At 33.0% G+C, this 22,398-nt stretch overlaps 1 long non-coding RNA gene across 1 annotated transcript in view; it reads right to left on the minus strand.

Moving 5' to 3' along the window:
* LOC307185964 overlaps positions 1–22,398 on the minus strand; it is a 112,705-nt gene that overhangs the window by 51,032 nt on the left and 39,275 nt on the right. The gene's annotated exons all lie outside the window — the stretch shown is intronic.

The raw sequence follows: 22,398 nt of genomic DNA on the forward strand, positions 1-22,398 counted from the left end.
ACTTATTTAGTTAGTTATTAATTGATTGTTTTTAATACTGCAATAGACAACCTTGGCCCTCCACCTAAAAGAAAATCTAAGATCTTGACAAACCACATTCAACTATGTGGTTTCCCTCCTCCTATCAATAAAACCTCCTGTCCCTCCCTAAATCAATAAAAAATCATCCTGAGCTCCACATTCATCATTGCATAATCAATCTCAAATTACATTTATATGCATTACTAAAAAAGATTTGTATATGATATAGAATACATATATGGAACTATTAAATGTATATGCACATATATATATCTTAATTGTTTTTAGCTTTATAAAAATGTACTGATGTTCTACATGATCATTTGAATGTACTTTTTCAGTTAATATTTTATTACTAAGATTCATCCATATTATGTGTCATTTTGGTACATTCATTTTAACAATTTTATAATAATATTTATTCTGTGATCATATCATTATTTATCTACTATCCTTCCCATGAACATTTGTATTGTTGTTGTTGATATTTTTTTCAAAATGTTTGCTATATTAAATGTGGCTACAATGAAACTAGCTAAATAGATTTGCGAATTCTTTGCTGAATTAAATTTTTTAAAGAGCAAGAATGCAAACTATAATTCCTTTAGTATCAAACCAGATGTTTGAAGAGAATAATCAACATATTTCTAAAAGTATCATATTGCTGCTGTACACCTGAAACTAACAGAACCCTGTAGATCACTATACTTCAATTAAAAATAAATAACTAAAATATGAACCCACAGAAAAATTTTTAAATTTAGTGATTAAAAAAACAACCTAACACTTCACTGTCAAAAAAAAAGAAAAGAAAACAGTGCAGCAATGGGGCAGGGTCCTGGTTCCACCTCACGGGATATAAATAACAATGTGATACATAACAATCTGAGTTCTACAGGAACTAAGGCCTCCACCCAGGCAGAGGATGATAATTTCAGTGAACACAAGCACGTGAGCCCCAGACTGGTTGGAATCAGATGGCTGATGATTAAGATTCCTGGAATACCACCCTGTTACCCCACCACCAACCAACCAGAGGAAGGTCACACACCCTGCAGACCTGCCCCCACATTTTGCCTATAGAAACTCTTCCCTGAAACTCATTGGAGAGTTAAGACTTTTTTGAGCATGAGCCACCAGTTCTCCTTGCCTGGCGCTTGCAGTAAACCTTTTTCTACCCCAAACTCTGACATTTTGGTTTATTTGACCTCACTGTGCATCAGGCACATGAACTTGGGTTCTACAACAATGTATCTTTTCAAACAGAAATATAGCTATTTTTATAACACTATTAGGTCCTTGCTTGTTAGTAGTTAACAAGCTTAAAATTAAGGTTAAAATATAAAATGTTCATTTGAAATTGATATTTGTTTTATTGCCAGAGAGCTTTGTACAATTTACTTCATTATTGGCTATTAGGAAAACTCTTGGGCTTCCCTGGTTGCTCAGTGGTTAAGGGTCTGCCTGCCAATGCAGGGGACATGGGTTTGAGCTCTGGTCTGGGAAGATTCCACATGCCACAGAGCAGCTAAAGCTGTGTGCTTAGAGCCTTGTGCTCCACAACAAGAGATGCCACTGCAATGAGAAGCCCATGCACTGCAAGGAAGAGTAGCTCCCACTTGCTGCCACTAGAGAAAAGCCTGCACGCAGCAACAAAGACCCAACACAGCCAAAAATGAATGAATAAAATAAATAATTAAAGAAAAAGAAATCTCTCTAATTCTTGGCTATAATTATTTGTATGCACTTTTTTACATACAGAAACACACACTCCTTCCACTTTTGAGAAATCTAGAACACACTCATATATTCTAATTTTTTCTATAAAATAAAGATGCTATCATAGTAATCTCAAACTGAAAGTTAGACTACTGTATTTTTTCCAGAACATTTTTTGCATGCACAAATCACTTTATATAGATCTTCGAAAAAGTTTATTTATTCTTATAAAAATCTTACAGTCTAAATCACATTCATTGTTTCCAAAGTTAAAAACTTATATTATAGACTAAGAAAAATGCATGTGTAAATTATCTATCAGTTTCTACTCATATAAAATTTAAAATAACACTTTGCAAAAGAACATAAATTTGGAAGAGGCAATGTTGTTCTTCACCTATAGTAAGTATAATAGAATGATTTAAAATATGAAAAACAATTATCTAAAGAGTAAAATGAATTACAAATAAAATGGTATGAAAACTAGAGATGAGATACATACAGATTACATGGGAAGAAAATACTAAAATCCAGTAGAATTAGGAAAAGCTATCATAATTTCCTATAATGAAATACATCTATTAAATAGCAATTACTGTTTTGGTTTTAACAATATGATTGCCTTAAATTTATGTTCAATGTCCCTAGTGTCACACCATTATACATCTTATACAGAGATGTAAAATGGTAAAAATTCTATAATAAATATTTTTGAATATTCAAAACAAACTTTAAAATGTTTAGGTTATTAAATAATCTACATACTTTTTGATTTAAAAAAACCACTGAATTGTTAAGAATGATAGACTAGTCAAACACAGAGTGTTTTCAAGGAGATTGAGCCAAATCCCACATATATCAGGAGCAGAATTGATAGGATGAGTCATTCATGGCTAATTCCTCATCTTTATCATTTATTCCTGCCCCCACAAAATTCAATTTAATCTATCCCTCTTCAACACTGGCTCCATGCCACACATTGTGGTTGATTGGCATGAAAAAAAAATGGTACTTTCTGATCCTGTTCAGAGAAGATCAACGTTATCATGTTTGTAAATTATTTTAAAATAACTTCTATATAGAAGGTGTGATATTGTGTAGGTGTTGGGTAGTTTAAGCTGTACTCCAGGGACAGTCAGTTTCTAATCAGTAAGTCACACTCCAAGGGTGGTCTTCTATCATTTAATCAGAGAGGCCACTCTAGAGTCAGTCTCTACAACTTCAGTTCTTATCTTGAACAATGCCAGAAATGGTAATTAGCAAAATAAGCATTAGAAATGGGTTTTCATGAGTGAAATTAGTATCTTGTGTATGAGCAGAATGGATGTTTCAAAAGATTCTTCTTGGTGAAATATATATATATTTATATTTTTAAGTGGGTGGATTAAATATGTCAGAGATTTTCCTAACCAAATGTAAAACTTTTATCCGATTCTTCATCCTATACCTAGAGCAGCAGACTTATATACCTAATAATCTATAACAGCAGATGCTCTGTTCCATCATTTGTTCTGAAGATTCTTCACTGATTTAGAATCAATCTAGTTTTTTAGATGATTAGACAAATGCTGTGTTAGGATATTACTGCATTTGCTTAAGAGGACCCTTTTATGCAAGGTAGAATTACAGCACCAAAAAGACTAAAAGATAAATTTCTTTGAGCTCACAGAACAGGCTGTGTCACTGTTTAGTGCCTACTTGCTAAGAAGTGTACATCTGTGCAATTGAATTTGGTTTAGGACTTTCATCACAATCTGGTAGTGAACTTTCTAAAGAATAGCTAACTGTCACCTATCACTGATTATAGACTTCTACCATCACAAACTGTCAAATGACAAAACTAAAATGATTTAGTGAGAAGTTTTATGTTCTTTATTCAAGGGAAAACAATCCATGAATTGGAGGAGTACAGTGCCTCACAAGCAGTGGAGCACTCTTTATAAGGAATTTTGGGCAAAAGCGAGTTTTAAAGAGCATTAGAGGCAACATGAAAATAGGCAATGGTTGGCTAGAAGGTCTGGGATGTCCTTATAGGAATAGCAGGTTTTATTTTCTGGGGTAAGGTGAGCTAGCTAAAGCTGAGTTGGAGGATTGTGATTGATATACAGTTAGAATTCCTTGACAGGCATTTCAGTAAGTTCAGTCTGACTTAAGTTTAAGGCTGACCTAGATTTGTGATGTGGGCTGGACCAAGGTGCTGTCCTCCATTTTGTGGATCCTGATATATGAATTAACTTTATCACTACCTAACAAGCAAACAAACAAACAAAAAAGAAAACAACAACAAAATCCAAAAAACTTTAGTAGTTGTGCTTTAACTAACAAGTTTCAACTAATTCTCAATAAAAAGTAATGTAGAAACATGGAGCTGTGTCAAACTTGCTCTTGGTTTTTCAATAGACATATCTAGATAAAATAAAAATCACCTTGAAATTGACATCACAGAAGCAAATGGCCATTTGGTCAATATCTAAAATATAGTGTCTGTTTAATGCTGTGATCTCACAAATTCACTGCTAATAATTATTTGACGCAAAGGTAATAAGCAAATGGACACAACGATAGTGTCCATAGGCATTTAATTCTTCATCCATGCATTCCACTAGAAACTCTTTTCCACCAGTTTCATTTTACCAAGGAAATGAATTTATATAAAGAATTTCTTTTTCCCTTAATCTTTACATGCATGGCAAGAAACAGAATAGGTCAACTCTTATAGTATCAGAGGATTTTTCTGCCTAAATATTTGTTGATTTACTTCCAGTTTTTGGAGAAAAGTGTGGCTACTCAAATACCTGGTACTCAGTCACATTTATGGTCTATATTTCTTAGTTTACAAGGAACAACTAGATTTGGATGCCAACTTAATTTATTCAACCAGAGGGGTAAGAAGTAAGGTTGTTCAAGATCGGAACTTTCCCAGGGTGAGAAGCAAACATTTCTTCACTTGTAAACTTGTTTGATTTTCTCTTCAAAAGGAGCATATAATTATTATGAGAAGAACCAGAAAAGCTTAAAAATAGAGTAATTAGCTAATGCATTTAGGATAACACAGTAAAAGGGCAATTAAAATCCAGCATTTGTTGAATAAATAGTGACCTGCAAAAGGTGCCAAAAATATACTAAATATAAGATGGAAAAATCAAGCATATTTTATTTGTACGAATAAGAGAATGATGATTTATAGAAAACAAATGAAGAAAAAAATTATTTAAAACAGTAATTTTACCTTTTCTCCATATAACTAGAGTAATCTGCAATTTAAAAATAAAGATATTGCTTTAAATACTAGAAACAAAAATAATAATTATTAAACATAGATTTTCATTTTTAAGCTGAAACTTTTAGAGTTAATGCCACCAGCTAGTGAAAGGCTTCTCAAAAGATCTAAAGCTTTGCACAAAGATAAAAGAATACTCAGAAGAAAGCATATCAAATGAACTCCATGGCAGTTATCATATGGAATTAAGATAATTATCCTGTAAACTCATTAAACATTTCTAATTATTTTGACAAATTCTGAGAGTGTTAGACTGATATCAAAAGACTAGGGGATGTGGAGAAATCTTCATAAATAGAAATGACTGATTAATTAAAAGTGGTGAAACAAAAATAGAAGTGATATGCCTATAATGAGAAAATGAGGAAACGTCAGATCATTTAGAAGGTAAAAATGGTGCTTAAAAAAACACATTCCTACAGTATTAGGTATGCATTTAGCATGAAGAAAATGTATGAGAAACACTAACATTGCCATTACAATGGATACATTACCAATTTATGATTGAATGTATCTCAATTATTTCTTTTAATTTTCACATCAAGACTATGAAACTCCTCATTACAAAATGATCTTCGCAATGAGTCTAGTTACCATCTGTCTCCATACAAAATTATTACATTATTAATTATATTCCCTAAGCTATACATTACATCCCAGTGACATTTATTTTATAACTGGAAGTTTGTACCTCTTAATCTTTTTAACCTACTTCACTCATTCCCCCAGCCTCCCCTCTGGCAACCACTAGTTTGTTCTCTGTATACATGATTCTGTTTCTGTTTTGTTATGACTGTTCATTTGTTTTTAGATTCCACAAATAAGTAAAATCATGCAGTGTTTTTCTTTCTCTGTCTGATTTATTTCACTTAGCATAATACCCTATAGGTCCATCCATGTTTTTGCAAATGGCAAGATTTCATTCATTTTTATGGCTAATATTCCATTGTGTGTGTGTGTGTGTGTGTGTGTGTGTGTATAGCTCACATCTTCTTTATGTATTCAGCTATCAATGGGCACTTACCTGCTTCCATATCTTAGCTATCATAAATAATATTGCAATGAACATGAGGTGTTATGTCTTATTGAATTAGTGTTTTTGTTTTCTTTATAAAAATACATAGATGGAATAGCTGGATCTTATGGTGGTTTGACTTTTAATTTTTTAAGGAACTTCCATACTCTTTTCCATAGTGGCTCTACCAATTTATTATTATTATATTCCCACCAACACTATACTAGGGTTCTCTTTCTCCACACCCTGGCCAACACTTCTTATTTGTTGTCCTTTTGACAAAAGTCATTCTGACAGGTGTGAAGTGATATCTCATTGTGGTTTTGATTTGCATTTCCCTGATGATTAGTGATGCTGAGCATCTTTTCAGGGTTTGTATGTCTTCTTTGTAAAAATGTCTATTCAAGTCCTCTGCCTATTGCTTAATCAGGTTTGTTTTATTAAAATGTTGAGTTGTATGACTTCTTTGTATATTTATGATATTAACCCTTCATCAGATATATCAGTTGCAAATATCTCTCCCATTCAGTAGGCAGACTTTTTTGCTGTTGATAGTTTCCTTTGCTGTGCAAAAGCTTTTTAGTTTGACGTAGTTCCATTTGTTTATTTTTGCTTTTATTTCCCTTGCCTGAGGAGACAGATCCAAAAAAAATATTGCCAAGACCAATGTCAAAGAGCATACTGCCTATGTTTCTACGATTTTTTCCTAGGAGTTTTATGGCTTCAGATCTTACACTTAAATATTTAATTCATTTTAGTTTTCTTTTGTACATGGCATGAGAAAGTAGTCCAGTGTGATTCTTTTTGATGTAGCTGTCTGGTTTTCCCAACATCATTTACTGAAGATGCTGTATTTTCCCCATTTTATTTTCTAGCCTCCTTTGTCATAGATTAATTGACTGTTTAAGCATGAGTTTATTTCTGGGCTCTCTCTCTCTGTTCCATTGATCTAGTGTCTGTTTTTCTGCCAGTACCATATTGCTTTGATTATTGTAGCTTTGTAGTATAATTTGAAATCAGGGAGCATTATACCCCCAGCCTTGTTCTTTCTTAAGATTGATTGGTTATTCATCTTTTGTGTTTCCATACAAATTTTAGAATTATTAGTTCTTGTTCTGTGAAAACTGTCATTGGTATTTTGAGAGGAATTGCATTGAATCTGTATATTGCCTTGGGAAGTATGGTCATTTTAACAATATAAATTATTTCAATTCATGAGCATGGTGTATCTTTCCATTTGTGGGCAGAGCCAGGTCCTGGGATGTCTGGCGGCCAAGCCCCAGAATGCTTTTTATTACCTTGGGAGTCACAATTACAGCTTCTAGGGTTTCCACAGACAGACTATGAGGCACATAAACAACATACATATATGGGCATCAGACAGGTTTGCTTCAAATGGGAAAATCTAAACAGATCCTCTTTAGAGAGGAAGGAGTGGTGTGTGGTTCTGGAGAAAATTGAGATTGTGTGATAACCCCATGTTTAACTTTGTCATATAGATATTCATTCTGCTTAGACAGAGGGTCATTCCTTCAATCCTATGTGACCCAGAAGGAAGTTATTAGACCGATTTGCTTCAATGTTGGGTACTCAGCTAGAAAACATTCCACTGAAGCTTGACTGATGATGTAGCAGTAAAGGAGCCATAGTAATTCTTTTTACTGAATTCATTATTACTTCTAGCAAGTTTGCTGCATTTTTAAAGTCCCCATGGAAATGTTTTGAGAGCTGAGTTCTAAGGTGAGGGGCATGCAAATATAGACAACAGAGCCTAAAACTGATGCAAATGCAAGGTCTCTTTCATTTTCTCTAAAGAATTTGTAGCAATAAATCCACTAGCTTAAAGCAAAAGAAAGTATAAATAAGACTTTTCTCAAGGCCCATGATTTGACCTCTTAGTATTTATATTTGGAAACTGGGGATAATTGTGACTTCCTATAAGGGTCAAAAGAAATTCTTTATCAAAAACCTTTGCCAATCTAATCATAGAAATAATTCATACACACCTCTGTGTGTTTGTGTTTTCAACTGTGTAAATGTAGATATATGTCTCTGTGTGTGTGTTTTTGTATATACTAGTTTAGTACTGACATATTTAGAGAAATGAATAAAATCCAATGTGACCAAAACACATCATGCACTTCAGAAAAGAATGTAATGAACATATTTTCACTGGATGTCCAAAAATATTATTTTGAAATCATTTTGGTTGAGATTATATATTTAAAATTTTCATAATATATATTTTTAGCTTATCTTTTCCAAATAACTTAAGAAATTTGGAGAACATCTAGAACAGAGAAATTTAAATAATTAAAGAAGTCAACACAATGTCTTAAGTGAAAAAATTAGAGGAGCTAAATTTATATAACTTAGCAAGAAAAAAAATTTATAAATATTTGAAAGGTGTGAAGAGGAAGAAGTAAAAGTAATTATTTGGCATAGCTCACAGGAATATGATATAATAAAACAGAATAATATCAAAAAGGAATTCCTTATGTTACCTGAAAATATTATAATTTCATTAAAAAACCATAATTTCCATTTTAGTTGCTTTTATTCCATTAATATAATTAATGAAATCTTACATTAACCTATAAGACAGTGTGCAGTTGTCAATGCCAATTATAGTAACAACAATAATAGTTAATATAATCTGCAAGCACTGTTCTAACTCATTTAATTTTTACATAAATTCTGTGCCATAGACACTGTTATTATTTTTACATATGAGGAAAGTGAGGTAAAGAGAAGTAAACGAGAATGATAAAGCCTAATCATTTGTATTCTTGTATTATTAAATAGATATATAGATATCTAATATTAATAATCTAATGAGTCACATCAAGTATAAATTGTCATGCAATAAGTGATAGCTGTTTTGGCTACTATAATAATGTAACAAAGTAATTAAAATGCACAATTATTTCAAAATATATATTTTTATTTAATAAATTTGTTTGTAATTATATTATGTGTATATATTCATATGTATTCATATATTTTTATAGCTCACACCAGAGAATACATGATAATCAGAAGCACCCAACTATTATTTATTCTTTTAAGTATCCTTACAAATTGGTATCTATGGATTAAGTCATTGGTTATAACATTCAACAATAATTTATTACTATACATAGTAATAAATTATTCATGGTAAGACCATTCTAGGCCCTGGGGATATAGCCAAGAACAAGGAAAGTAAGGTCACAGTTCTCATCAAACATACCTCTAGTGAGGAAGGAAAATATAATAAGCAAACACACTGCATTAATCAGTGTTCTTCACAGAAACCAGTAAGATAGATAGATGATAAATTAGATGGATAGATGATAGATAGTTAGATTAGATATACAGACAGATTAAACAGATAGATTAAATAAATAGATGGATGGATAGATAGGTAGATAGATAAAGAGATTTATTGTAAGGAACTGGCTCATGCAATTATGGAGGCCGTCAAGTCCAAGATATGCAGGGTGGGCTGGCAGCCTAGAGACTCAGGAGGAGCCAGTGCTTCAGTTCCAGGTCAAAGATCATCAGGCTAAAGAACTAGGAAGAGCTGATATTTCAGTTCAAGTCTAAAAGACATCCACTGGAGAATTCCTCTTGCTGGGGTAGGGAAATGTCAGCCTTTTAAAAAAAAGCTGATTGGACAAGGCCCACCCACATTATGGAAGATAAACTGCTTTACTCAAAGTCCTCCAATTTAAATGTTAATCCTTCAAAAACACCCTCACAGAAATACCCAGAATAATATTTAACCAAATATCTTGTCATCCCATGGCCCAGCCAAGTTGACACATAAAATTAACCATCACACATTACAATAACATGATGGAGAGTTGTGGGATTTGAATGGTCAGGAAGTCCTCTCTTGGGAGGTTATGTTCAAGATGAGATCTGGATGACAAGAAGTAAACACCCAGGATACAGTCTATGGAAATGAAGACAGCTCTACGAAGGAAACAAAATGAGTCAAAGAACAAAACAAAGTCCTGTGTGATCAGAGCACTGGGGACAAGGAGGACAAGGAATGGTACCACATATAGGATGTGAGACAGTTATGCAGGCTGTGGTCTGCAACTTAAGTTTAATGTTGAGTGGGATGGAAAGCTTCTGCATGGTTTCAAGTGATGCACAGACAATCAATCCATGAAATCAGCATTGGCCGCAGCAGAATTCTCCCACACAAGCTATTAGTATTGTTTGAAATGATGTTCCTCTACATATGATCAGTAACTAGCAGCCCACAGACATTTACTGAGTACCTAATATATGCCAATGACTATTTAATCATCAGGGAATCAAAGAAAAATGAGACATCGTCCCTACTCTCAGTACAGGCATGAAGAAATAATTTTACTTTATATTTATTCCCTATACAGAAATTCTCTTGTGGTACAAAAGCTTCTGGAAGATGCATAGGATTACTAATTCTTGAGAGCTGTGACGACAAAACCAAAGATAGAATTATTAACAGCTCAAACATATTCTTTGCATTTATTGATGAGAATTGGAGTGCATTGTGTAAGGCAATGAATTTTATTTTCAGAATACCTATGAATATCTGAATAGGACAATAGAACATTTTCTCTACCAGAGTAATTTAAATTAAAACACACCCATAATGAACTAAGCTAAAACACAACAACAGACTGAAACCTTAAGTAACAAATTCTGGCTTTAAATCAAACTGAAGCTTGCTCTCAATTAAAAAAAAAAAGTCTCAGTTTAATGAATGTTATATTAATGAGAGACTCAAGTGGTTTAAAAGCCTATTTTAGAGACATTGTCCTCTATAAAAATAATCTATCCAAATTATAAATAAATAAGTAAATTATAGATATGAGCATTTTACTGACTTCAATAAAGTACTATAAATGCTTCTTTTTTATTTGTGATTGCCATATCCGCAGTTTCCTATTTCTGTGTATTACATATCTAAATTCCAAATCATCACAGGAGCAGGGCTTTAGCTTCACATTCATAACATCTCCTGAATATTCATATAAATTGCCTCTAAAAATACTCTCATTAAAAAACACCTGAGTAATAGTCCTTATAAAGCACTTTAAAAATATGAACCTTTGTGTAAATGTTAAGTAGCATTTTTATTAGTGTTAAACATTAAACAATAGCAGAGGGAGTAATAATTTTAGATTAATGGCACGGCCAAGGAAGAAAAATATTTTCATAAGGAACATCAAAAGACAGTAAAAGGAGATTCAAGGAAGCAAATCTGCATGATGATATGGCACAGAAAAAAGAGTATCAAAGAACACACCAGCCTGTATTGCAAGAATCTAGTCTGGTATAAAACTATAATGCCAATAGTAATGATTAGAGTAGTGAGGGTCAAGAGGAAAGGCACTTAAGCTATTTGAGAATGGAGCCCAATAAAGAGTAACCTGCAGTTAGATTGTTAGTCACCAGTTTTGATAATGCTAGGCCAGTATTTGAGATTTCTTCTAGGAGACAAGGAAGCATGCAGCAATTTGTCTCACTTTATCATCTTGTAGTAAGAAATAACCTTGGAATTTTCTAATTAAAATGGATTAAGTTTCCCACTCTGCCATCCTGATACAACTATCAAAAATGCCTATTTTTTGGACAGTTATTTATACGGAGAGTGATTTCTGGCAGCTCTCACTTTGTGCCTGGACAACGACCCATTGGTGATGGCCAACTCTTTTATCAATTCCAATCTGAGGAAGATCTTCCACTTGCCACTGTTATGGTGCTAAAATACAACACTGGAGTCAGGACATCTGGCTGCTGCTGCACTTCTGGTCTGGATTGGACCTAATGCAGTAGAATCTGTTCAGGGCATTCAAAGAGTGAAGAAGAAGGATAGGTCATCCCTCACTGCCATGCATGACCATTGTCTGTGCTCTCAAAATTAGTGCCTTTTAAAAATCAAGGACATGGCCATATCATCAGAGCCCAGGTTCATCCTAGAGAAACTTATTCAGGTCAAGTTGAGGTATCCTCCAGCTCATGGACTCAGAGCCACCATCATCTTTTCACAATGCAGCTCTGCACAGGAGGTAACGATTAAAAAACATCTATGTTGCTTTATAAAAACTTCAGGATATAAATTTTAGTTAGTTTAAATTTTGTTAGGCCAAGTGTAAAGTTAAAATTCTAAGGCTAACCACACACACACAACAAATGCACACAAAACCAACGAAAGTTGGATGCATCACATTCAATCCAGAAAATAAAAATAAATTTGAACTTAAAATATTTCCAAAAATCCAATGAAATTAAGATAAAGCAAAATCTGTAATAATAATAGTAATAAAAAGAGTAATAAATGTAAAATGGTCAACCCAATCAGATTTTTAAAACAAACCAAATACAAATGTGTGAAAAAGCATTGCAAGATTACCAAGCTGAACAAAAACCAAAATTTAGTTGAATAGTGTTTAGAAAAGACATAAGAAAGCAAAGCAATTGGAAGCAAAAGAAAGAGAAAGTTAAAGCAAATAATAAATTTTTAAAAAACCCTGAATTTATAGACCTGTTGATAAAATGAACTAAAGATATATATATATATATATATATATATATATGAAGAAAAGATTAAGAAGGTCAGTGAACAAAAAGAGTTTACTAGCAATTGAAATCATAAGAACTAAGAAGAAAGTACCACAATTTATAAAACAAAACATTAAAAGATTATTGTAATAGACAAATCCCAGCAAATTTGACCAATGAAGTCTTGTATATACCCTAATTAGAATTAACAAGTGTTCAGCAAGTTAAATGAACAAGATGAACCAACAAAATTCAACTGCATTCCTAACACATTAGCAAGAAATAATTAGTCAGTAAAATATTCTTAGATATATCAACCAAAAATATGAAGTTGATAATGTTAGTAGCTGCTTGATAATTGTGTATTAGATTTAATCGAATATCTATAAATCACTTAAAATCCTGATAGCCCCTTGTAGCTTTCTGTCACTAATATAGGTGAGGAGATAAAGAATTATATCTTAATAGTGAAATAACTTTTTACTAGTTATTAAAACTGTAATCATAGGGAGAAGAATGCCAACATGACCTACTTTTGGTTGTCCATCTTATGAAATATAAGAAGTGACCCTCATTTCCACTCCCAGACTCTGCTGAATTTTCTTTTACTGCTACTGTCTATATTCTACAAAGTATACCCTCAAAACTAAAATCAATTTTTCCTATTTAACTCCCTAGTCAAGAGCCTGCACTCAGTTACTTTTGTTGATTTTTTTGGTATATTTTCTAGCTAATATATAAATATACCACTCCTTTAGTGTGAATGTTCATGACTGACAGAGCTAAAACAATTGTTAAGAGATGTTCTCTAGCTCATTGGAGAGAAGTGCTCCTGATGTTAGTTTTCTATGCTGCATAACAAATTCCCACAAATTTAATGGCTTAAAATAACACACATTTACACCCTCAGTTCCTGAGGGTAGGAATTCTGAGCATGGTTTAACTGAGTTCCCTGCAAGGCTGCAAGCAAAGGTGATGGTCAGGAGTGGTACTTATCTGAAGGCTCAGCTGGGGATGGGTCAGGTTGTTGGCAAAGTTCACTACCTTGAGGCTAGAGAATTCATGGTAATTTGCTTCTTTGAAGCCAGCAATGGAGGCACAGATTCTAGAGTGAGTCTGTTAGCTAGACAGAGTTTTCTTTGACATAAAATAATTATGAAAGTGACATACCATCACCTTTGTCATATCCCATCACTTAGAAGCGAGTCACAGACCCTCTCCACCATGTTTCAGGGAGGGAATTACAGAAAACTGTGGATATTAGGAGTTAATGATCATGAAGGACATCTTAAAATCTGTCCACCACAGTATTTTTTAAGTTCTGTGCTTTTAGAGTAATCTTTCATACATGGTAAATGTTGTGCTAAAGGTCTTCATCACATATACTATTTTCAATAAATATAGCAATTGTAAGATACCACTATTGAGGTAGGGCTGTTGTCATACTTCATTTAATGTAATTTTGAACAACATAGTGAGGTAAGAAGTAGCAGCAGCAACCTAACTATTTTATGCCTGAGGCAATAGAAGTGCTGAGCAATTATCTACACTCAAGATCACATAATCTGTAATTAACAGAGCTGGAATCTCAACACTAGTTTTCTAATAGTAATTCCAGTGCTCCAATTTACCACTTTGCTTTACTGGGAAATGCACTGTCAAAGATTGGCTTCCTCAAACTCATCAAAATAGATTTAACTCCAGGAAACAAAGAAAACCATTTACTGCCTCCAAAGTTTAATATCTTTTTAACACTTAATGTTTGGAGGAAACTAATGATGCTTTATTCCAGCCATACAGAGAAAAGAGTATAATTTTCTTCTTAGCATTTTGATGTACTGGCTTTTTCTATTCCACATACTCCCACCCTACTCCTGGCTTGTCTTAGTGAGCTGTGTTATATCTCTCTCTCTCACAAGAAGTTGAATGAATTGTCTTCCCCAATAAATGCCATGAAAAAAATCTCTGTGTCCATGGCTGACTCATAACTTAATGATCCAGTTCTCCCCTTTCCACTGTATAATTATGATATTTAAGGGATAGACAGCTTTTCTTTTGAAGATTTAAATTTACTAAACAAATATGCTTTAAGCCACTTTATACAGGATTCTTCACACACATACACACACACACACACACATATCACAAATAATGATCTCTGTGCACTTAACTACATTTTACTCTACATGAAGAAGTATATGAATTTTTTATTTGATATTCAGAGTCAGTCATTTAGCTTTTAATTTTCATAGGGTATTTCTAGTATTTATCTGTGTTTGTTTAATATGTCCTGGTTCAAATGTTTGTCAGATTATCTTGTGTTGCTTTCAAGAGCTTTACTGGAGCAAAGCACAGGACAGAGATTTATTTTGGATAGCATGGAGTGTGGAGGAGTTGAGCTTATGGGAAAAGCAGCAGACTTTACTGAAACATTTTGGTACACTTGAGGATGTGAACAGAGCCAATAGAGGCAGTGTGAGTAGTAAATGTGTCAATAGGAGAATAGGGAAAGGGAGAACAAAATACAAAGATTTTACTAAAATTGCACTCTTCCCACTTAAAAATTTTGCTCAAGACAATTAAAAAGTAATATATTTAGAAAATATGGTTCTGAAAACTGTTGCAAAGTTTGATAAAGTTTAAGAATTCCAAAAAGTCCATGGGATTTAGAGTGGAGGGCTGTATTTGAGGTTATTCGCTTTGCTCAAAGTAATCATAATTCACACCCAGCTGCAAAAAACACAAATTAAATTTATTTCTTACTTGGACAAGAAAGAATGGCCAGCAAATATAGTTTTCTTGCTAAACAAAGAAGCAGGGCTGTTACAGCATTGGGAAGAAGTGTGGACTTTATGTTAAATGTAAATGGAGTACCATTTTGATCAGATATAAACAAAGGGGAAAAATTCTGAGCACAGGGTTAGCATCAAGTTTACCTTCAATAGCCTGTTTCTTTGGAAGTTACAGCATTAAGATAAATGTGCAAAGTTGGGTCTGCTATGTTTGCTGTGAAAACCATGAGCTCCAGAAGTAAACCTGGACTGCAGATGCAGAGAGCTAGAACAAAACTAAATATGAGTGGGAAGACAACATGACCTACAAAGCTCAGATCCTCTAGGTCAGCGTGGAATTCTCCACTCTTGGATTTGAAAAGATCAATACTCTTAAGTTGAAATTTTAGGGAAAAAAATTATCTTGCAACTAACATTTCCTGTATTACAAACTAAATGGGGTTGCAGAGAGTCAAGGAGGATAAATAAGGAGAAAAACTATTAAAGGAAAAAAATTAACATCTAAAATCTACCAGAAAGGAAAAAAAAGTGTGTGTGTTTATTTTTTTGATGAAGAAATGAGTTTCAAGTCGACATTACATACCAAAGAGCCACTCTAAGACAAGAAATCTTCTGTAGTTTGATGATATATCCAAGAATTGATCATGTAAAAATTGCAAAAGTTCTGAATGAAATGTGAAAGAATTGTAGGTGACAATAAAAAAGATTTTAGCATTTCATCTGGCTTCCAAAACATATATCAATTTTTACAAATAGTCCATAACCAAATGATGTAAAAGTCTAAATTAATTAAAAAGAACAAACAGGATCTTTGATGTCAGATATTCTTTATCACTAGAAAACATAAACATTGAAAATAGAAAGACCTATCATATTCTTGACAGAAAGACAAGTGATAATCCTCCTAAAATTAATATAGAATTTTAGTATGATTGTAATTGAGTCTCAATATTTATGGTGGAAAAGGAAATGGGAAATTGCATAAAATCAACATAAAGTAAAGGTGAACAAAATAAAAGTTTAAATATAGACAAGAACATTATAAAAATAAAATAATCATAAGTACTTTGCCTTACCAATTGTTAAAATATACTATAAAGTTACTGTAATCAAGAGTATGAGGTTGTAACTGATTCACTTTGCTGTACAGCAGAAACTAACACAACATTGTAAATCAACTATACTCCAAAGAAAATTAATTAAAAAAAGTATGAGATTATTATAGAAATAATCAACTAAATTAGTAGAACAGAGTAGAAAATCCAGAAATAGAAGCAAATATTTTTGTGAATTCATTTTATTAAAAAGTTTGAACTTCAATTCAGTGAGACAAATGAATGTTAATTTAATAAATAGTGTTACTAAAACTGGCTATCTAGAATAAAATAATGTTGGCTATTACTACAAAATAAATTATAAACTCCAATATTAAATGAATAAAATAAAAGATTTGTATGTGGTTAGGCCAAAACAAGCTAAGGATAAGCATATCTGTTCTATGTCAGAAAAAAATCAGAAAGAAATATATTGGGCTATGAAATTAATTATGTGGCCTGCTATAATATATCATAGACGATATCAAATGCATCTGAGAGAATGGGGAAAATAAGACAAATAAGATAAATTATCTATAATATAGTACATTGGTTATAAACTGATGACTAAAGGTCAAAAAACTAATGAAAATGGGTACAAGACTGAGTGAACATCACAAAAGAGCCAAGCCAACGACCAATGAATAACTGAAATCAGGTTCAAACTCAATAGCCAATACGGAAAACAACATTTAACAAAAATAATCTATTAATCACCTGTCAGATTAATAAAAACTAAAAAGAGTAATAATAACTACTGATGTTTGAAATGAAATAGAAGCTAATATTTCATAGAAAGTTTTTGTTAATAAATTTAGTCTTTTTGGAAAGCAAACTGGCAATATGCATTTCAATTAAAAATGTCATGTCTCTTCCACAGAATTGCAAGCACATGGACCTTAGGATATTTGCTGCAGAAGCTTTCTTGTAACATCTTTTGTATAGGTACAAAACATTAGAAGCTAAGCATATCCCATCAATTTTGGAATGGCTGAACAAATTGAGGTTCAGCAACATCATTAAATGAAATTGGTTATCTTTGTATCCATTGATTTAAAGATGCATGGCTGAAGGCAGAAAGCAAGGAAGCAGTGCATATAACGTGACCTCACATAGAATAAAATGACCAAAATTTTCTATGGTCTGTACGATAGGAGATGAGAGAAAGCTACGAAAATATTTAGAAAGATTGTTATATTAGAGAGGAGTTCGGGAGAAAGTTCTAAGAAAAGAAAATCTTTAAAATCTACAAAATTGATTATATTCATAAAATAGATGATAATATGATGTGATATATATGTGTATCCATAGAAAACATATGAAATGTGAATTTTAAAATATTATTGGTGTTTATATCAGAGTGGTAGAATATGTTTTGGATTATGTATTTAATCATTACTTTTTATATTATTTAAATGCTTCACTGTGAGGATGACAAGGGGAAAAAGAAATGGTAATTATATAAAAACAAATAGAATTTTTATAACCCACAGATGTAGTTCAGAAAAATATATAGACTCTATATATAAGGATACCAAGTCTTATGAGGTACTTAACCTTTAATGCAGCATTTCCTCCTACAAGTAGAAACACTTTCAAATGCCATGTCTTTATTTTTCACACAAACTGTTTGCCTTTTGGGTTTTCATCTCCTGTTACTGGCAGGGAGGAAGCCTGTCTTTTTCAGGGCTGCAGGTTAGTTACCAGATCAGCAGGAAAGTTGCCTGTAGCTGTATACGTTTTCATAGATTTTTTTTGGTCTTACACCTCAGTCTACACCTCTGAGACCAAACACCCACGGATGAGAGAGTTTTCTATTTTTCATGAATTATTAATTACCTTTTCAGAAAAGTCTGACAGCTCCCAAAATGATACGCACTCACAGAGACACATAATTTTTTTTTCCTTTTATGTTCAGAATTAAAGTCCTTGAAGGCTAAAGTTAAAATCTTGTCCTAAACTAGCAATTACAAAAAATAAACGATATAACTTTTAAACTAATAATATATAACCCAAGTACTGACACATTCATTTTCTATGTTATCTTCTTTTGTCTCATGGGGATACTAATATTTCATGAGATATGGGCAGCTGACATACCTAAATATATAGATAGTACAAAATAAATTATTTTGCTTTATTGTAAAAAATAAGTTCTTTCTAATCTATTGAATTGAGACCAAAAATAACATTTTAGTGTTTTGTCTTGCTTCAATATTAGATTATTCTCAGTTTAGATGTTTGTTTTCTTTAAGCATAGGAGAGTTTTTTTTTTTCTCTTGACAAGTCAGACTCCAGAATACAAAGCAACTTTTAATTTATCTTAAGCTGAGTATTATTATCCTGATTTAGTATCAAAGTAATTAATGGTAACAACTGTGCATAATATCCAGCTAATAAATGTTATTCCTTGTAAGCCACAGAGGAGTAAAATCTAACATGTTCCAAGGTTAAAGGAGACAGAGAAATGAAGACCAATATGGAAAAATTTACTACTGCACTTGTAAGAAGTGACATGGATATGACTCCTGTCTCTCCTCCTTTATCTCAAATACAAAGTAATTGCTGGTGCTTTGCATCTTTTTTTTTTTTCAATTCTGTAAACCTCCCTTTTATAGAAAATATAAATATAATCAAGGAGGATAAGCATCTGTGTCACAAATAGTTTGGGCTGCTTACTGAGGATCTTGTTTTCCTATTTAAAAACATATAAATTATAAAGACATTGCAACCCTGTTGATTATTTAAAGCATAGGAGTACTATATTGAAAAAACTTCTTAGCTTCCTGCTGTATAAGCCTGAATTATAATTGCCAAAATCGAACTCCAATTTGATTCAAACTTTATATGTTTTAAGCCATTTTAAAATATAACTGAGAGTCTTTTGCATAAATGTCACTAAAGTGGTTCTCTCTGTCTCTCCCTAACACAGACTTAAACACATGCACACACTTACCCCTGTGGTTCCCAGCAAACTCACCCCTCAAATTTTTGAGGCTATTTAAAACTCTATCGAAGTTGGAACAGTCTGATCTGAATTACTCCTTATGGTTCCTAAAGCCCAAACAAGCCTTCAGAGTTTACTTCAGGTTTCCTAGAATGTCCTCAGTCACACAACCTCCAAACCAGAGATAATCGTTCCTTCTTTTTCACTCCATTCTGTATGACTTGGCACATACCACTTTGCTATATGTCTTGCAAACTTTTGCTTACATTGAGCTTATCCTGTGAAAAAGGTTTCCCAGATTAATTATCTATGTATCTCTAGTATCTGAATCCAAGAACACTTTCCATGCAGAAGCCAGTCAATTAACATTTGCTGCATTTAGTTGAAGTCTAATATCTGAATTCACAGGGAAAAAAAGAACAATAACAAAGGCTTTCAGTCCTCGTCTTTCCCTCATTAATAAAATTTCCAAATACGTGGAATATGTACTTCCCAATATTTCTTTAAAAATGGTATCTAGTGCTCTCTTCTCTTAGTGATTTGTCTATTAACACATGGAATAATTTAGATGAAATTAAACTGTTTGCCTTGTTGAGCATCATTTACCAGGTGTAGCTTTAAGCAAGATGAACACTTTTCCAAAGGAACTACTTTAAAAAATTCTCTAGAGTAAATCAAGAGGAGTGCCTTAGTCCTTTATGTGACAGAATGACAGATTCACTGAGTACATCACTGTTTTTTTAGTGGGAAATTATTTCAGTTTCCCAGTCATCTAGGTTCTAAAGCTAAAGATACTTGCACTGAAATTACTTTACAAAAATGCCAGACTTTCCTTGTGATTTTTGGCACAATGGTTAGCACTGCCTGCCATGCATACATTGAATATATAACTTAAGAGGTCTTAAACTGTAGTGACTTCTCTGGACTTTTGAAACAATTTTTCTATTTGTACTTGCAACCCCTCTCCCCCCAAAAAAAGTTTAATAAAGAACAATCTGCCCTTAATAATAGACACGCTGAACTTAGTACTCATTTCAGGGTAATACATTTACCCAATGAATATTTAATGAGAATCTATTACGTGCCAGGCACCATATTACATGGCAATACAGATTCAAACAGGATTTTATCTGCAACCTCATGGAGCTTAGGCACAAGGAGGAGGGGACAGACCATAAACCAGAGCATAGAGCTGTGTGATATATTTTGAGATAAAAATCAGTGCTTTGGAGCACTGATTAGTGAGTGGCTGGTGGGGAGTAGCATTTTCAATAAGTTTGCTCAGGGAATTCTCTGAAGTTGGGGTATTTCAGGAGAGAATGGAATTTAAAATTCAGACACAGGAGGAGAAGCCAGCTGAGGAGATTAGGATACAGAAACTTGTGATGTAGGAGGGAAATAAGGAAATCAAAAGTTACTTGGTGAAAGTATATAAATGTTGTTTTTTTAAGACTTTTAATTATCTGAGTCCTTAATTTTAACTATTAACAAATAGCCAAGAATCACCAGATATTTGATGAAAGTCTCCAATTAAGAGAGAAATACTAAACTAAACAGAAAAAGGAAGAAAATAAAAGCACATCCAGATAATACCAGAAGTCCTCAGAAAAATCAGTTGGTGTTCTCACAGTTTAGATATTGCATCTAAATGATATATACAAGCATTTCAGAACTATTTGATTTATAAACTATGAGCATGTATTACATTAACAAAGATGATAAACTAAGAAATTCCTTTTGTATAATATACCAATAATCAGGTAGTCTTGACTTGTTACACTTTTTATGACAAATTGTGACAGAAAGATGAGAAAACAATAAGAAATAAAACAAAATGGTTCTGAATAATTTTTTTGATAAAGGGATTTCTCTGAGTTATAAACTAATGTACTATAACTCCAAGTACCAGTAAAAGCAACATATATTGACATAAAAATAATAAAGTCAGAGGTAAAGTGGGTTTCCTGAGGGTCAGCCTAATCCCATGTTTCTGCTTTCTTTGAACTGCCGTTGCCTTGAATGTGCCTTCCTCTCTGTGATCCCTTCTTCTACGGGCTGTTTCCTTCATGTGAAAAATGATGGAAACATTTTCTGTGTTGACATTTATTATTTACAGAATCCAGAGGAAAAGAGTTTTGGAAACTCTCTCATAAGAATTTAAAAGTATGGAATAACTTTCCCCAAATCTCCAGCAAATCTCTAATAATGACTCAGTTGCTCAATGGGTGAGGAGCTCACTACTAAACTAATCTCTTGGAAGGGAACTGGAATTACCCTTAGCTCACTCACCACCTGGAGCTGCGGGTAGACTCAGGTTTCCCTGAGTCACAAGGCTGCATGGAGAGAGGTCCTCCTAGGAATAAAGGAAGTGGGGATGAACACTGAAAAGTCAACCTGGGCTGTCCATTACAGCCTGTCCACTACCCTGAGACATTCTTTATGTACAAAGAATTTCAAGTATATGCTACTACAGTCCTAGCACAAAGTGGTTACTTAAAAAGTACCAGCTCAATAATCAAATGGATAAATGGCAGGCATGATAGGAAAGCTACATCTAAGAATTGGTAAAAATGATATTAGAAGAAAACAACATTCTAAAAATTTATACCTGAATGTAAGTTCAGTCTACCACACCGACATGTTTGCGCTTGTAGAGACTTTATTGCATTCTGTAGGATGGAATCCTTAATCCTCCCGGTGGCCTATTCTGCATAGTGGGAGAGACTACAGAATGGGAGAATTTCTGCTGGTATCATTTAGTCTGACTTTTTTAGATAGCTATATTAGTATTCCAAGTTAATGTGAGGTTTTATAAAGCTAGTAAACACCCTCTTAAATGCCTCTCTAATGCTCAGAAGTGGCAATTTTAAATCAAATAAGTTTTTTTTCTTTTTGTCTTTCTTTCCCTAAGTCGAGTTTTCTACATTACAAGACAGAATTAATAAGAAGTTGACTTTCATTCAGATGGCTGTGTGAAATTCCTT

The sequence above is a fragment of the Stenella coeruleoalba genome (genome assembly GCF_951394435.1).
Source record: "Stenella coeruleoalba genome assembly, chromosome: 4".
Taxonomy (NCBI): Eukaryota; Metazoa; Chordata; class Mammalia; order Artiodactyla; family Delphinidae; genus Stenella; species Stenella coeruleoalba.